This window comes from Notechis scutatus, chromosome 4 (assembly GCF_049901735.1).
Source record: "Notechis scutatus isolate UNSWTSFEM ecotype Mainland chromosome 4, rNotScu1.2, whole genome shotgun sequence".
Classification (NCBI taxonomy): Eukaryota; Metazoa; Chordata; class Lepidosauria; order Squamata; family Elapidae; genus Notechis; species Notechis scutatus.
In genome coordinates this window covers 65765846-65780102 of record NC_142012.1, presented here as the reverse complement: position 1 = coordinate 65780102, position 14257 = coordinate 65765846, and the positions used below count along the sequence as shown (strand labels likewise).

Genomic DNA, 14257 nt, shown 5'->3' with positions numbered 1-14257 from the left:
GAAGGCCTTTTTAGAGGATGCAAATTATTTAAGTATAGGACTTGTTGATTTAGAAAAGGAAGTTATGCTAATATATCTCAGACATTAGCAACATAAGAAGCTGTTTCCTTTCAGCCTGTCCTTTTTATTCTTCTTTCCCAGAATTGTTGACATTGACTTGAAGTAGCTCTTCGGAGTTTCAGGGACTGTGGGATTCCTTTTACCCTATCTAAAGACTATGAAGCTTCTTCAATCTGGGCTCTTCCTTAAGCTAAGCATGTGTTATGCCACTGAGGTAGGCCTCTCCAATATTTTTTAAAGCCAAAAATCAACAGTGTGGTCTTTGGTCACCCAGTCGTTCTTTATTTATATATATGTATACAAACTTGTTTAGTGCTTGGGTGGCCAGATTCCGAGAACAACTGACTGTCAAGTTTTAACAGCCCCCCACTTTCAACAACCCACTGCCCATTCGAAGCATTCCTGTGGAGAAGACTGAAGACTGTATTCCTATTTCCCAGACCACAAAATTAGACCCTCTGAAAAGGCCAGGTTGGCAAGATGTTCTAATACCACATTCTTATTCCTTATTTACACAGGGGACAATTCAACATGCAAATTTATTAGCTACTGAAGTGCAGCATCGTAAGTCACTTTAATTTACGTTAATGCAGTCCTAAAAAGTTATGAATACTGTGTAACAAACTGTGCCTTTATAATGTCAGGAAGCAGCTGACATATTAAAGACATGTTTTATGTGTGATAACGTCAAGTTTCATTAGTCTCTTTTATTAATCCAAGTAGGCTGTGTTATGCAGTCATCATCATTATCTGAGAGTTACAGAAGGTATGATAAAACACTGGGATATCATAAAATTTTGTTTTTAAATTTTATTTTGAAGGGAAAGTTTTTAGGGGAATTTCTGTTTTCAATGATTTGGAGCAAGGTCTTCAAACTTGGCAAGTTTAAGACTTGTGGAATTCAACTCCCAGAATTCCTGAGCTAACATGACTGGAAGAGGAATTCTGGGAGTTGAAGTCCACAAGTCTTAAAGCTGTCAAGTTTGAAGACCCCTGGTTTGGAGTTTCAAAAGGCCAACATTTGTATTTGTAAAGTTTCATGTTTTGCTACTGAAGTCTTGCAGCATGATCCAAAAGGGTTCAGAAAACCACAAGTATGATTGATGGTCATTCATGGTCCAGGAGCTGTGGCTCATTCATTACTAATATGCATCATTCAGGTGTTGGCATATTTTGTGTTAACCTCACTTAATCAGGGTTAATTTATTTCTGAGCAAACAAGGTACCCTTGCTTCAAAATTATATTCACCTTAGATTAGCCAATCATCTTACCAACTCAAAGTAAGCACAAACATGCTTATAGTTTAGCAAACTATAAGTCTGAGTCAATATAGCAGAAGTTGGGAAATTTTGCACTAATATTATAAGGTCTCTGCAGTTCAGGCCAGTTGTTGAGTGCTTACACTGTGGTTATCATTTTTGTTAGTTAATATGTAACTAGCATTTTTCATCAGGTTATCAACAGCTCCTAACTGCAGCTTTTGGTCCACAAAACCAGCAAAAAATAATAATAATTCAATGCTGCAATCATGATATATAGATGTAGGTAATAGATACCATTTCTTTTTCATGAAATATAAGTTTTTGTTATTTTAACATCAAAAGGACTTTCATAAAGAAAAAAGTTAACATTATTTATTGCTTCGCAGTGAAAGCATTAATTTCATACAGACTTTTACATTATTTTGAAAAATGCAGAAGAATTATGTATATTTGCATGGGTTAACATATGCTGCCATTTAGAAATAAAGTGTGATTTGTTGACAGATGCAAAACCAATGGCAGTTTTCTAATTTTAATAAGCTGTTCCCACTTTTCACTGGATAACGTTTTACTGTATTCAATATGTTTTAAAGGGCACCCTGTCTCAGTGATAATCTATCTCATAGTTTTGCTCTCTCTGGGGCCCATGTTTCACTCCAAACAAGTTATACATAACAATCTATTTAGCAAACATAATAGATACCATCTGGATTTGGGAAACATGAATGTTGGGAAAGGGTAGTGAGAAAGGAGGAGGTTCAAATGTCTAGGCCCCTTCCTCCAAATTTTAGTCAGTAGTACATTCCTAACTCCTAATTGTTTTATAAAAAGAGTAGCTAAAAAGGCTGTAGAAGCAAGCCCCCTCCCCACCTCTATCTCTGTAATTTGAGCAGTGTAATAGGGCCTCAAACTGAAAAAAAATGGACTCTAAACCTACACTGTGTGTGAGGTTTTTTATGGCTTTCTTCCCACAGCTTCTGTTTTTCTCCCTTGTTGGAATTTTAAAATGTCTTACCTTAAATCAGAGCCCTTTGGGGTCCTAACATGGCCTTCACATGATGAGTTTTGAAATATTTAGGAACCTCTACTTAGCTGACTAAGTTCTGTCAGCTACCCTGGGAGCATATACAGGTGAAACTCGAAAAATTAGAATATCGTGCAAAAGTTCATTTATTTCAGTAATGCAACTTAAAAGGTGAAACTAATATATGAGATAGACTCATTACATGCAAAGCAAGATAGTTCAAGCTGTGATTTGTCATAATTGTGATGATTATGGCTTACAGCTCATGAAAACCCCAAATCCACAATCTCAGAAAATTAGAATATTGTGAAAAGGTTCAATATTCTAGGCTCAAAGTGTCCCACTCTAATCAGCTAATTAAGCCATAACACCTGCAAAGGGTTCCTGAGCCTTTAAATGGTCTCTCAGTCTGGTTCAGTAGGAATCACAATCATGGGAAGGACTGCTGACCTGACAGTTGTGCAGAAAACCATCATTGACACCCTCCATAAGGAGGGAAAGCCTCAAAAGGTAATTACAAAAGAACTTGGATGTTCCCAAAGTGCTGTATCAAAGCACATTAATAGAAAGTTATGTGGAAGGGACAAGTGTGGAAGAAAAAGGTGCACAAGCAGCAGGGATGACTGCAGCCTGAGGAGGATTGTCAGTAAAAGGCCATTCAAAAATGTTGGGGACTTTCACAAAGAGTGGACTGAGGCTGGAGTCAGTGCATCAAGAGCCACCACACACAGATGGATCCTGGACATGGGCTTCAAATGTCGTATTCCTCTTGTCAAGCCACTCCTGAACAACAAACAACATCAGAAGTTCTTACTTGGGCTAAAGAAAAACAGAACTGGTCTGTTGCTCAGTGGTCCAAAGTCCTCTTTTCTGATGAGAGCAACTTTTGCATCTCATTTGGAAACCAAGGACCCAGAGTCTGGAGGAAGAATGGAGAGGCACACACTGCAAGATGCTTGAAGTCCAGTGTGAAGTTTCCACAGTCTGTGTTGATTTGGGGAGCCATGTCATCTGCTGGTGTTGGTCCACTGTGCTTTATTAAGTCCAGGGTCAACGCAGCTGTCTACCAGGAGATTTTGGAACACTTCATGCTTCCTTCCGCAGACGAGCTTTATGGGGATGCTGACTTCATTTTCCAGCAGGAATTGGCACCTGCCCACACTGCCAAAAGCACCAAAACCTGGTTCAATGACTGTGGGATTACTGGGCTTGATTGGCCAGCAAACTCGCCTGACCTGAACCTCATAGAGAATCTATGGGGCATTGCCAAGAGAAAGATGAGAGACATGAGATCGAACAACGCAGAAGAGCTGAAGGCCGCTATTGAAGCATCCTGGTCTTTCATAACACCTCAGCAGTGCCACAGGCTGAGAGCTTCCATGCCACACCGCATTGAGGCAGTAATTGCTGCAAAGGGAGCCCAAACCAAGTACTGAGTACATATGAATGTTTATACTTTTCAGAGGTCCAATATTGTTCTATGTACAATCCTTGTTTTATTGATTGCATGTAATATTCTAATTTTCTGAGATTGTGGAATTTGGGGTTTTCATGACCTGTAAGCCATAATCATCTCAATTATGACAAATCACGGCTTGAACTATCTTGCTTTGCATGTAATGAGTCTATCTCATATAATAGTTTCACTTTTTAAGTTGCATTACTGAAATAAATGAACTTTTGCACGATATTCTAATTTTTCGAGTTTCATCTGTACAGGCGGGTATGTAAGAATTCTAGTTTATTTATTAGAATAATAGAGGATGTCAAGATGAAATGAAAGGATGTTCAGAATACCACTTGCCAAGTCATAATTCAATTCATTCTACTAGGGTGTTGAATCATAATGAGATGATAATATCTAATAGATTGGATATTCAGATGTAACACCATCTATAGGTTGATGGGATACTACAACCATTTTTAGTATTACCATTTGTAATATTCAAAATATGATTATTTACAATTTTCTGATTTCCTTTCTGACTGATCTTATTGTAATATATTTAAAAGTATATTATTCAAGAATCTACCTCTATTACAATGGCAGAAGAATATGCTGAAATGGTTTCTTGAATCAGGAAGCATTTCCCAGAAATAAATAAATATTATTTTTATTTATATACACATTCAAAACACACATACATATACATACTCCAGTTTAAGCAACCTAAGAAAAACTCTAAGCTTTCACGAATGTGCACAGAATATTAAATTAAAAGGAATCAAATTAACGTATCAACTCCAACCCTTTATCCATACAACAGTGCAAATGAAATCATTCCTCATAGTTCGTTGCTTAATTTCTACTTGAACATATCAAGCCAAGAGTTTACTGCCTACCTAAACAGTTCCACTACTTTTTGTAGTGATATGAAATCTTTATTAATGTTCCATAACCCAATGCTACAGTTTCGTGTTATATGCAGTATTTTGAAATAACATAGAATTGATAAAGGGTTTTTTTCCAAGAGCTAAAAACTACCATTATATCCCCCCCTCAGCCTTCTGAAGTTAAGATCAACTCTTAGTTTCTAATCCTGTTTGTTGCCTTTCACTGAACCCATTTCATTTTTGCCTGAATTCTTCTTAACCTTGCAAAGTTCTGTAGAATTGTACTTTGGCCATGTTTATGATCCATGAGCCTAGAAGCACAACCTAGAGAAATTATCAGAAACTCAGAACCCAAAAGTTCGAAAAGCCAAAAATAATGCTTATAGAGAAAAGAAAGAGCATTGTGGGAGGGAAGACAGACAGGATTAAGAATGCTCAGTGCTCATGGGACAGGAAATCAAGCAAGAAAACAAAAGGGAATGGAATAGTTTTTTTTAAAAAAAAAAACAGCATAGTTATCCACCTGACTAGAACACAAGATATCTTGTATCACATTTTTAAATGTGAAGTATAGGAATGCTGAGTCTCTTGTTTCATTAAAAATAAATATACACGAATTCTGTAGCATGAATAGCTCCTAACAGCTTCATTAAGACATCCCATGGAAGACAGCTCTTAAGAGGTATCTAGCTTAGTATGTTTCCAGACATCTAATAAAGTACCTGGTTTTTTAAAAAAATAATAATCTTGTTTGCACTTTGAAAAGAAAAATATATTTTCTTTGGAAAATGCATAAAAAATTTACTCAGGCAAAGGGACTTATCATGGTAAACAGACACCAACTAATTGGTTTCCAGGTGGTTATAAACTAGGGGGGGAAAAGCACAATGCCAAGTTACGCCTCTCTAAGTACTTCCTATCCTCCCTCCCACTCAGAATCTACAAATTTTCATTTGGTCGTGTTGTGGTATAAATAAATATATAAATAGAAAAGACAAAACTGGCAAAATTTTAAGGGAAACATAGGCATTTCTTCGGTTTGTATTTCATCGCAGTAATTGCTTTAGGTTGTCCATACAGGACATCTGGAAAGATTCAAAGGCGTAAGAGTGATTTTACAGAGCCTATAATGCATATTTGCAAATATGTTTTAAATCCAAAAATCCCAGATTCTTTCCACTTCTGCCTTGCCCAGACTCTAGGCCAGCATAATTTCAAATACGAATTGCTTTTACCTTCTCCAATAGGATCATTTTACATAACTCTTGTAATGAATTGTAAATACATACCGCTTAATATAAATATCCTCCTCTGTTCTTTTTTAAACATGTTTATAACTTCTTTTAAGATAATTTATTCTAAGATTTCTGCAATATATTTATTATAAAGCATGGCACTAATCCCGGAAAATGAAGTAACTGAGAATGAAAGCAAATCTGGGAAATTTCCAAACAAACAATTCCTGGTGTTAGTAGCATCAGGAAGAAATTTTGTTTGACCCATTTATATCCAGTACCAAGCCTGGCTATGTGGCTGAGCCTATTTGATGTTGGCTGATCTTGAAAAGTTAAGCAGCATCAGGGAGCACTTTTGCTATAGGCTATACTGAAAGGGTATCTTTGTTAGGAAAATTGCATGACATGAAATGTCCATGAAATCACTAAGAGCCTGACTTATGAGAAACCTTACCTTTATACAACACCATAGGGCAGACTAAAGACTACCATTACAATTTGATACAATTTCACTCTTGAATGCTAAGACATCATTACATATACATTGAGGACCAACACTTTCTTCAAGAATGCCTATAAAGAAGAGAGGAAAATATGTGGGGCGAGGAGAGCAGGGTTGTATTTTTCTTTGAGGCTAAGAAAGTAAAATGAAAAGGCCTGGTTTTATTTGCAGAATTCTATAGAGCCAAGCTTCAATGACTTCCACAATCCATTCAAAGAAGGGAAGAATATCTAATACAAAACGAAATTGATGATACCTTGTATTTCATTAATATCCCTTTGTTAAGTACAGATAATAGGCTTAAACTTCTCTATAACTGTTATTGGGTAAAATGCAGTATCAACAACTAATACCACAGAGACTATCACTTGACTCCTTCATGAAATATAAAATAATAGAATAACAGAGTTGGAAGGGACCTTGCAGGTCTTCTGTTCCAATCCCCTGATCAAACAGGAAACCCTATACCAGTCGTAGCTAACCTTTTTGGGCTCCTGTGCCAAAAACTGTGTGTGTGCTTGCACTCACGCGCTCTCATGCCAGCACCCAGAAGGCAATGCACACGCCCCCCCTGCTTCTGTGCATGCACGCGCAATCTCCCTCCCACCCCCGCCGCTGCCCTCTTACCTGCACTGCACCTCCCAGCTGATTTTCGGCCCCTTTGAGGCCTTTTTTGGCCTCCCAGAGGCTTGAGGAAAGCATTTGCAGGCTGAAAAATAGGCCCGTTTCATCACTTCCGGTATTTCCAGAAATACAGGAAATGATGAAACGGGCCTATTTTTTGGCCTGCAAAGGCTTTCCCCAAGCCTCTGGGAGGCCAAAAAAGGCCTCAGACAGGCCGAAAATCAGCTGGGAAGCACGCACATGCACAGTGAGGTAAATTTGCCTGCAGCTCATGTGCCGGCACAAATGGCTCTGCGTGCCACCTGTAGCACGCCTATCATAGGGTCACCATCACGGCCCTATACCATTTCAGAGAAATGGCTGTCCAACCTCTAGTGCTGGAGCACCCACAACTTCTGGAGGCAAATTGTTCCACCAATTAATTGTTCTAATTGTCAGGAAATTTTTCCTTAGTTCTAGGTTGGTTCTCTCCTTGATTACTTTCCATCCAATGCTTCTTGTCCTGCCCTCAGGTGCTTTAGAAAACAAATTGACCCCCACTTCTTTATGGCAGCCCTTTACACATTGGAACACTGTTATGTCTCCCCCTACTCCTTTTTATTGAACCAGACATACCCAATTCCTGCAAACATTCTCCATATGTTTTAGCCTCCAATCCCCTAATCATCTTTGTTGCTCTTCTTTGCACTCTTTCTAGATTCTCAACCTTTTTATATCATGGTGACCAAAACTGGATGCAATGTTTCAAAGGTATCTTACCAAAGCATCATAAAGTGGTCCTAAAACTTCACATCTGAAGGAATACATTTTTTTTTAGTCTGCTACAGAAATGCTTGCCAATAATGTAATGGTTTTTGTAAGCAATTGGTTCTTGTGATATAAATTTTCTCAGAGTACAGCCAGTTCAGCAGACTTAGGACATCTCTATATTAAACTCAATGCTGTCCTAATGCAAGGCATGAGCTTTATCACTGATTTTCATTCCTCGATTCCTTTTAAGTAGAGCAGCTGTCCCAAAGGGGACACCAATTCTAAGAATTCCAGCCAGCATTTCAGTGGTTGGGAAAGACCACAATAGGGTAGCATGTTCCAACTTGGCATCTTCTAGATATGTTATGATATCTAGATATGTTAGGATTAGGAGAATTCTAAGCCAAGAGCTAGAGATAATGAAGAGGGGGGGTTGGGATGAGCTGGTGGGTGAAAGTGTGCATTAAAGTTGTGAAATAACAGCTACAAATATGTAACCTTAAATCACTTCTTAAATTTCTGACAAAATTAGGCAATTTGGGGCTAGGCATACCTATTCCATCTTGATTTCCTGTTAATATATATAAAAAGGGAGAGCTTTTTGTGTTGTAAATTTGTACATTGTAAAGTACTGTAAGAATCACTACATGACGCTGCATGAGAAGCACTATGAAATATTTTGAAGCACTATATATATATATTCTTTGCTGAAGTTAGATTTTGCCGCAGTTTAGGAAATGAGTGGTGTGTGTGATCCACATGGCTAGATCAAGTGAATTATTCTCCTCAAATTGTTGAACATGAAGATTTAGTAGAGGATCAAAGTTTTATCCTTCTTTGGTGCTTTTACTTTTGTTTCTCCTCTAACAATGGTATCATTCAGGGTGGACAAAAAATTCAAACTGAGCAAAGAAACACCCAGCAGTAGGTCTGAAAAGACAGGAGCCAGACGTACCTTGAAATGGCTCCTTTCCTGTCTCCCCCAGACAACTTTTTATCGAAGGCTCAGCTCAACAGAGAAAGCCATCAGGGCACTTCCAATCAACCTAAAAGAATGATTCTTATGTAAAATATATTTGATGAGGTTGGGTGGTCATTGTTGGTGTTTTTGTTGGTTTTTTGGTTTAGAATCAATACAGGTTGATACTTAAGACCGATAGACATACAGTCCTACAACCACACATAATATTTCCTGGTCCTTAGCAAACAATAATTATACTTGAATTAAAAGAACAAGTTTTAACCTCAAGAGGAAAATTCCAAGAGATGTACAAATATTTCAATTATCCCAGCAGACTCCATTAATGTTCCTTTTTTTGGACAAAATATAAATCATTCAGACTCCTCTGCTTTCGTGCATACCTCACACTGACAAAATGATACTTTATATTTCAATCAGGAGCAGAAAAGGATGATGGTTTCCTATTCCTCTAAACCTTATCTCTGCTTGAAGCATTCTGCTAAAATTAATGACCCAGTTTTTATAAATCTGCAAGAGTTTTTACCTTCTGGTTAGTTGAGAGGAATTATGGAAGCTATAAAACAGGGGGAAGAAAATGCAATGTGTCTATCTCAGTGTGCTTGTTGCATGTTTGCTATAAAAAAAAAACTAATTGAAAGAGAAAGGAATAAAACTGTTTTTACTATCATCTAAAACTGTCCCCTAATAGTTAGGATTAGCTGATAAATTAACTTATGAACATTATATAGAATCAAGACACTTTATTTATCACGGCTGCTTTTCGGCTGGATTAGGACACTGATTGCAAAGTTTCTAAGAAAAAGATTTTCTGAAGGATGTGTGTATATCATGTCATTCCTAAAGTGTTTTAATCTAATAGAAAAAAGCTTATATGATCACATGAAAGAGAGAAATCAGGTAGCCAAGAATGGCTGTAGTTACATAGACTGCTACCCCATGGTTTACTTAGCTAAATCAGTCTCCTGTTTTAGCTCAACTGTACTGCAATATAAATTAATCACAGTGCTTGGGTTCATACTGTACATTTTGAGCCACTTTAAGATAGTGCATTGTGCAAACTCAGCTTTGCTTGATATGGTACAGCTAAGGCTACCACATCTGGGCTGCAAAAATCTTGACACGGAAAACTTTAGTGTCATTTAGTGGTTTTTACAGAGTTTTACAGCCTATAACTGGTTGACCTAGTAATTACATTATGTATACCACCAGGCAGTAACATTAAAGTGCATTAAAGAGTGGGCCTAAAAGGATGTTGGCATCAATTGTGCAGTTCTTCTTACTGAATCCTAGTTGGCCTGCCATGTTTTATTTATGTATGCATGCATATACATGCAAGCTTGCTTGTAGACAACTTCAGTCATAGCTGACTCTGTGTAGCAAACTATTCTATATTTTTAAACAAGGTTAAAGCAATACTTTTATTTTTTTATTTTATTGTATTTGTCAATTGCTTACAAGAAATAGGTATAAGGATAAACATAGTTATGAATACATGAAATGAATACATATAAGAACAATACATATTAATAATGAATAATCATCATCATCTTAATATAGCACAAAAACAACATTGTTAGATATCATGGGGATCCAGATTTATTATTTACAAAATGTGTTTTATGGCTTATTGCTACAATATAGAGAAAGCTAGTCACTGTGTGTATGCTTACTTAGGTAAGAGCTTGTCCCTGAACTTTTGTAGCATTGTTTTTGTTGGTGTGAATGAAATATTTCTCACTCCAAACATAACAGCCACCTTCTCTTGCTGTATGATGACTGAAGTTCAACAAGCTGGTCCTGATTGCTGTTAATCATGAAAAGGATTGCTTGAATTTTTGGATAGAAAACTGGTAAAAGCATGTTTCATAAAGCCAGTATTAGCAAGTCATATTATATTCACTTTAAAGACAGTTACCACAGCAAAATAAACTCAGATAGTCTGTAAAACTTGGTGTGTGTGAGAGAGAGAGGGAGGGGGTAGGGAGAGAGAGAGAGAGAGAGAGAAAGAGAGAGAGAAAGAGAGAGAGAAAGAGATGGAGAGAGAAAGAGAGAGAGAAACAGAGAGAGAAAGAAAGAGAGAGAGAAAGAGAGAGAGAAAGAGATGGAGAGAGAAAGAGAGAGAGAAAGAGAGAAAGAAAGAGAGAGAAAGAGAAAGAGAAAGAGAAAGAGATGGGGAGAGAGAGAGAGAGAAAGAGATGGAGAGAGAGAGAGAGAGAGAAGAGAGAGAGAGAAAGAGATGGAGAGAGAAAGAGAGAGAGAAAGAGAGAGAGAGTTTTTAACTTGCAGCAGTGGCTCAGTGCCTAAGATGCTGAGTTTGTCGATCAGAAAGTCGGCCGTTTGACGGTTCGAATCCCTAGCGCCACGTAATGGAGTGAGCTCCCGTTACTTGTCCCAGCTTCTGCCAACCTAGCAGTTCGAAAGCAGGTAAAAATGCAAATAGAACAATAGGGACCACTTTGGTGGGAAGGTAACAGCATTCCGTGAGCCTTCAGCTTTGAGACATGCTGGACACCACGGAGACGTCTTCGGACAGCGCTGGCTCTTTGGCTTTGTAACGGAGATGAGCACCACCCCCTATAGCCAGAAACATCTCGCACATATGTGCGAGGGGAACCTTTACCTTTCTAGCAGCAGTCAACTGGTTATGCATAGGTTGTGATTATGTAGTAGAGAAAACAGGCAGTTTCTCATCTACTAAATTAATCTTGTTTCTGTCTAAAACTGCTTAAGTGCAGAAGGAAGCAAGGTTTAGTTTTAATTCAAAAAGAAGACTTACATCTTATAGTAGCCCAACACTTTGTTGCACTTTGTTAAAGCAACTGTTATCCTGGTCTTCTAGACAGGAATTGCTGTCAAGATCATACAGCACATGTTACATTCCAGCAGTACCAAAATGCCCAGGGAGTAGCGGTAAAGTAACTAGCTGCACTTTGATTTATAGTTTGTGAACCCATGTAAACAAGGATTTTTGGTTTAAAATTATATGTGAATCCAGCCAATTATAGATAATTCAGCAGCTTAATAAGCTTTGCAATATTTATGTTTTTATGTTTAAGCTTGGAAAAAGAAGAATTATAGGTGTATTTAACTGTTTGATGTGTGTGTCTGTGTTTCTCTATTAGGTTGTGCATTGTTGTGGATGGTTAGAGTGTGATTTCCCCTGCCCCACTCCCTATGCCCAATCTTATGCAACCTTCAGTAAAAACAAAAGTTAAAATAAATGAGCCAGGTACTATGCTACTCCAAGTGTCAAACAAGTATCTATGCTTCATTAATTCACTGGGTGCTGAACACTAAATTATGTTTAGAAGTTTAACTGGCCTTTTTCCATTTTTTTTATTTCATGTTGCCTTAGTTTAGGAGTTATAATGTAAGTACTTTTAGTAGACAAAATAAACATGCACATGTGGTCTTTGGATGTTACTGTCCTTACTGTCCTGTGTATATGTTCCATTGCAGGATCAAGAGGAGCAAAAATGGTTTTGCATGCTTTGAATGCCATTGACCCCTGTAGAGATCCACGCAGTGCTTTGATTAATTAATAAGAGATGGAAATGGTAGACAACTCTCTGAAACATAGGTTGCAGACGAGAAGACAAACAGAAGAGCCAAAAAGTTCTTGACAGATCCAAAAAGATCCAAAAAGATCTTGACAGACTTGAACACTGGGCGCTCTCTAACAAAATGAAATTCAATGTAGAGAAAAGAAAGGTTTTGCAAGAAAAAACAAATGTACAGGTACAAACTAGGTAAATTTGGCTCAACAGCAGTAACTGTGAGAGGGATCCTGGAGTCAGAGTGGACAATCACTTAAATATGAGCCAGCAAGTGTGCAGTAGCAGCCAAAAATGCCAGTGTAAGTCTAGGCTGCATTAATAGAGGGATAGAATCAAGATTACATGAAGTTCTAATACCTCTTACAAAGCCTTAGTAAGACCATACTTGGAATATGGCATCGAGTTTTGGTCACCACAATATAAAAAAGATGTTGAGACTCTGGAAAGAGTGCAGAGAAGAGCAATTAAGACGATTGGGGGCTGGAAGCTAAAACATACCAAGCGGTTACAGGAATTGGGTACGTCTAGTCTAGGGGAGACATGATAGCAGTGTTTTTATTTATTTATTTTATTTATTTATTTTTGTCAATTGCTTACAAGATAATAGGTATAAGTAAAAACATAATTATGAATACATGGATACATATAAGAAAATAAAATAAAATAAAATAAACAATAGGACAGGGACAGTAGGCACGTTAGTGCGCTTATGCATGCCCGCTACAGACCTCCTAGGAAAGGGGTGAGGTCAATAGTAGACAGTCTAAGGTTAAAGTTTTTGGGGTTTGGGAAAGAAACCACAGAGTCGGGTAGAGTATTCCAGACATTGACCACTCTGTCGTATTTCTTGCAAATCAAGTTTGGTGCAATTAACCTTGAGTTTGTATCTATTGTTTGCTCTTGTGTTGTTATGGTTGAAGCTGAAGTATTCATTGACAGGTAGGACATTGCAATGTATGATTTTATATGCTATACTTAGATTGGACCAAAGGCGGCATAGTTGTAGGTTTTCTAGGTCTAGAATTTCGAGTCTGGTGGCATAAGGTATTCTGCAACGAGGAGTGGAGAACTCTTGTGAAATATTTCTGGACTTTCTCAACTGTGTTAATATCAGATACGTAATGTGGGTTCCAGACTGATGAGCTGAATTTGAGTATTGGTCTAGCAAATGTTTGGTATGCTCTACTTATTAGTGTAATATTACCAGAGAAAAAGCTATGTAAGATTAGGTTAACAACTCTTAATGCCTTTTTGGCTATGTAGTTACAGTGGGCTCTAGCACTTAGGTCATTTGAGATGAGTACTCCAAGATCTTTGACAGAGTTTGGATCATCAACAAGGTCTTGACTATTCAGCCTGTATTTTATTTTCTGATTTTTTTGGCCAATATGTAGGACAGAGCATTTATTTGTTGAGATTTGAAGTTGCCATTTGCTTGACCATTCTGATACATAGTCAAGGTCTTTTTGAACGGTAGCAGTGTTGTCTGTGGTGTTGAATAGCTTTACGTCATCAGCGAAGAGCTACCACAACGATGAGGGGGACAACTGATTTTCCAAAGCACCAGAAGGCAAGACAAAAAACAATGGATGGAAACTAACCAAGGAGAAAAGAAACCAAGAACTAAGGAGAAATTTCCTAACAGTGATAACAATTAACCAGTGGAACAGCTTGCCTTCCGAAGTTGTGGGTGCTCCATCACTGGAGCCTTTTAAGAAGAGACTGGACAGCCATTTGTATGAAATGGAATATTGTCTCCTGCTTGAGCAGAGGGTTGGACTAGAAGATCTCCAAGATCCCTTCTAACTTCTATGTTCTAGAAAATATATTGAATATTCAGAGTAACTTTCTCTTGACTGCAGCACAAGGAAGCTGATCTTACCCATTCCAAGAAAAAAAAAATACTTGATTTTTTTCCTTATTTTT

General features: G+C 37.7%; 1 long non-coding RNA gene across 1 annotated transcript; it reads left to right on the top strand.

Moving 5' to 3' along the window:
- Positions 1 to 204: 204 nt before the first annotated feature.
- LOC148130764 (uncharacterized) lies at positions 205 to 12384 on the top strand. The gene is made up of 3 exons (XR_015749298.1): positions 205 to 274; positions 579 to 624; positions 12291 to 12384. It is a non-coding gene; the product is annotated as an uncharacterized LOC148130764 (long non-coding RNA).
- The last annotated feature ends 1873 nt before the right edge of the window (positions 12385 to 14257 follow it).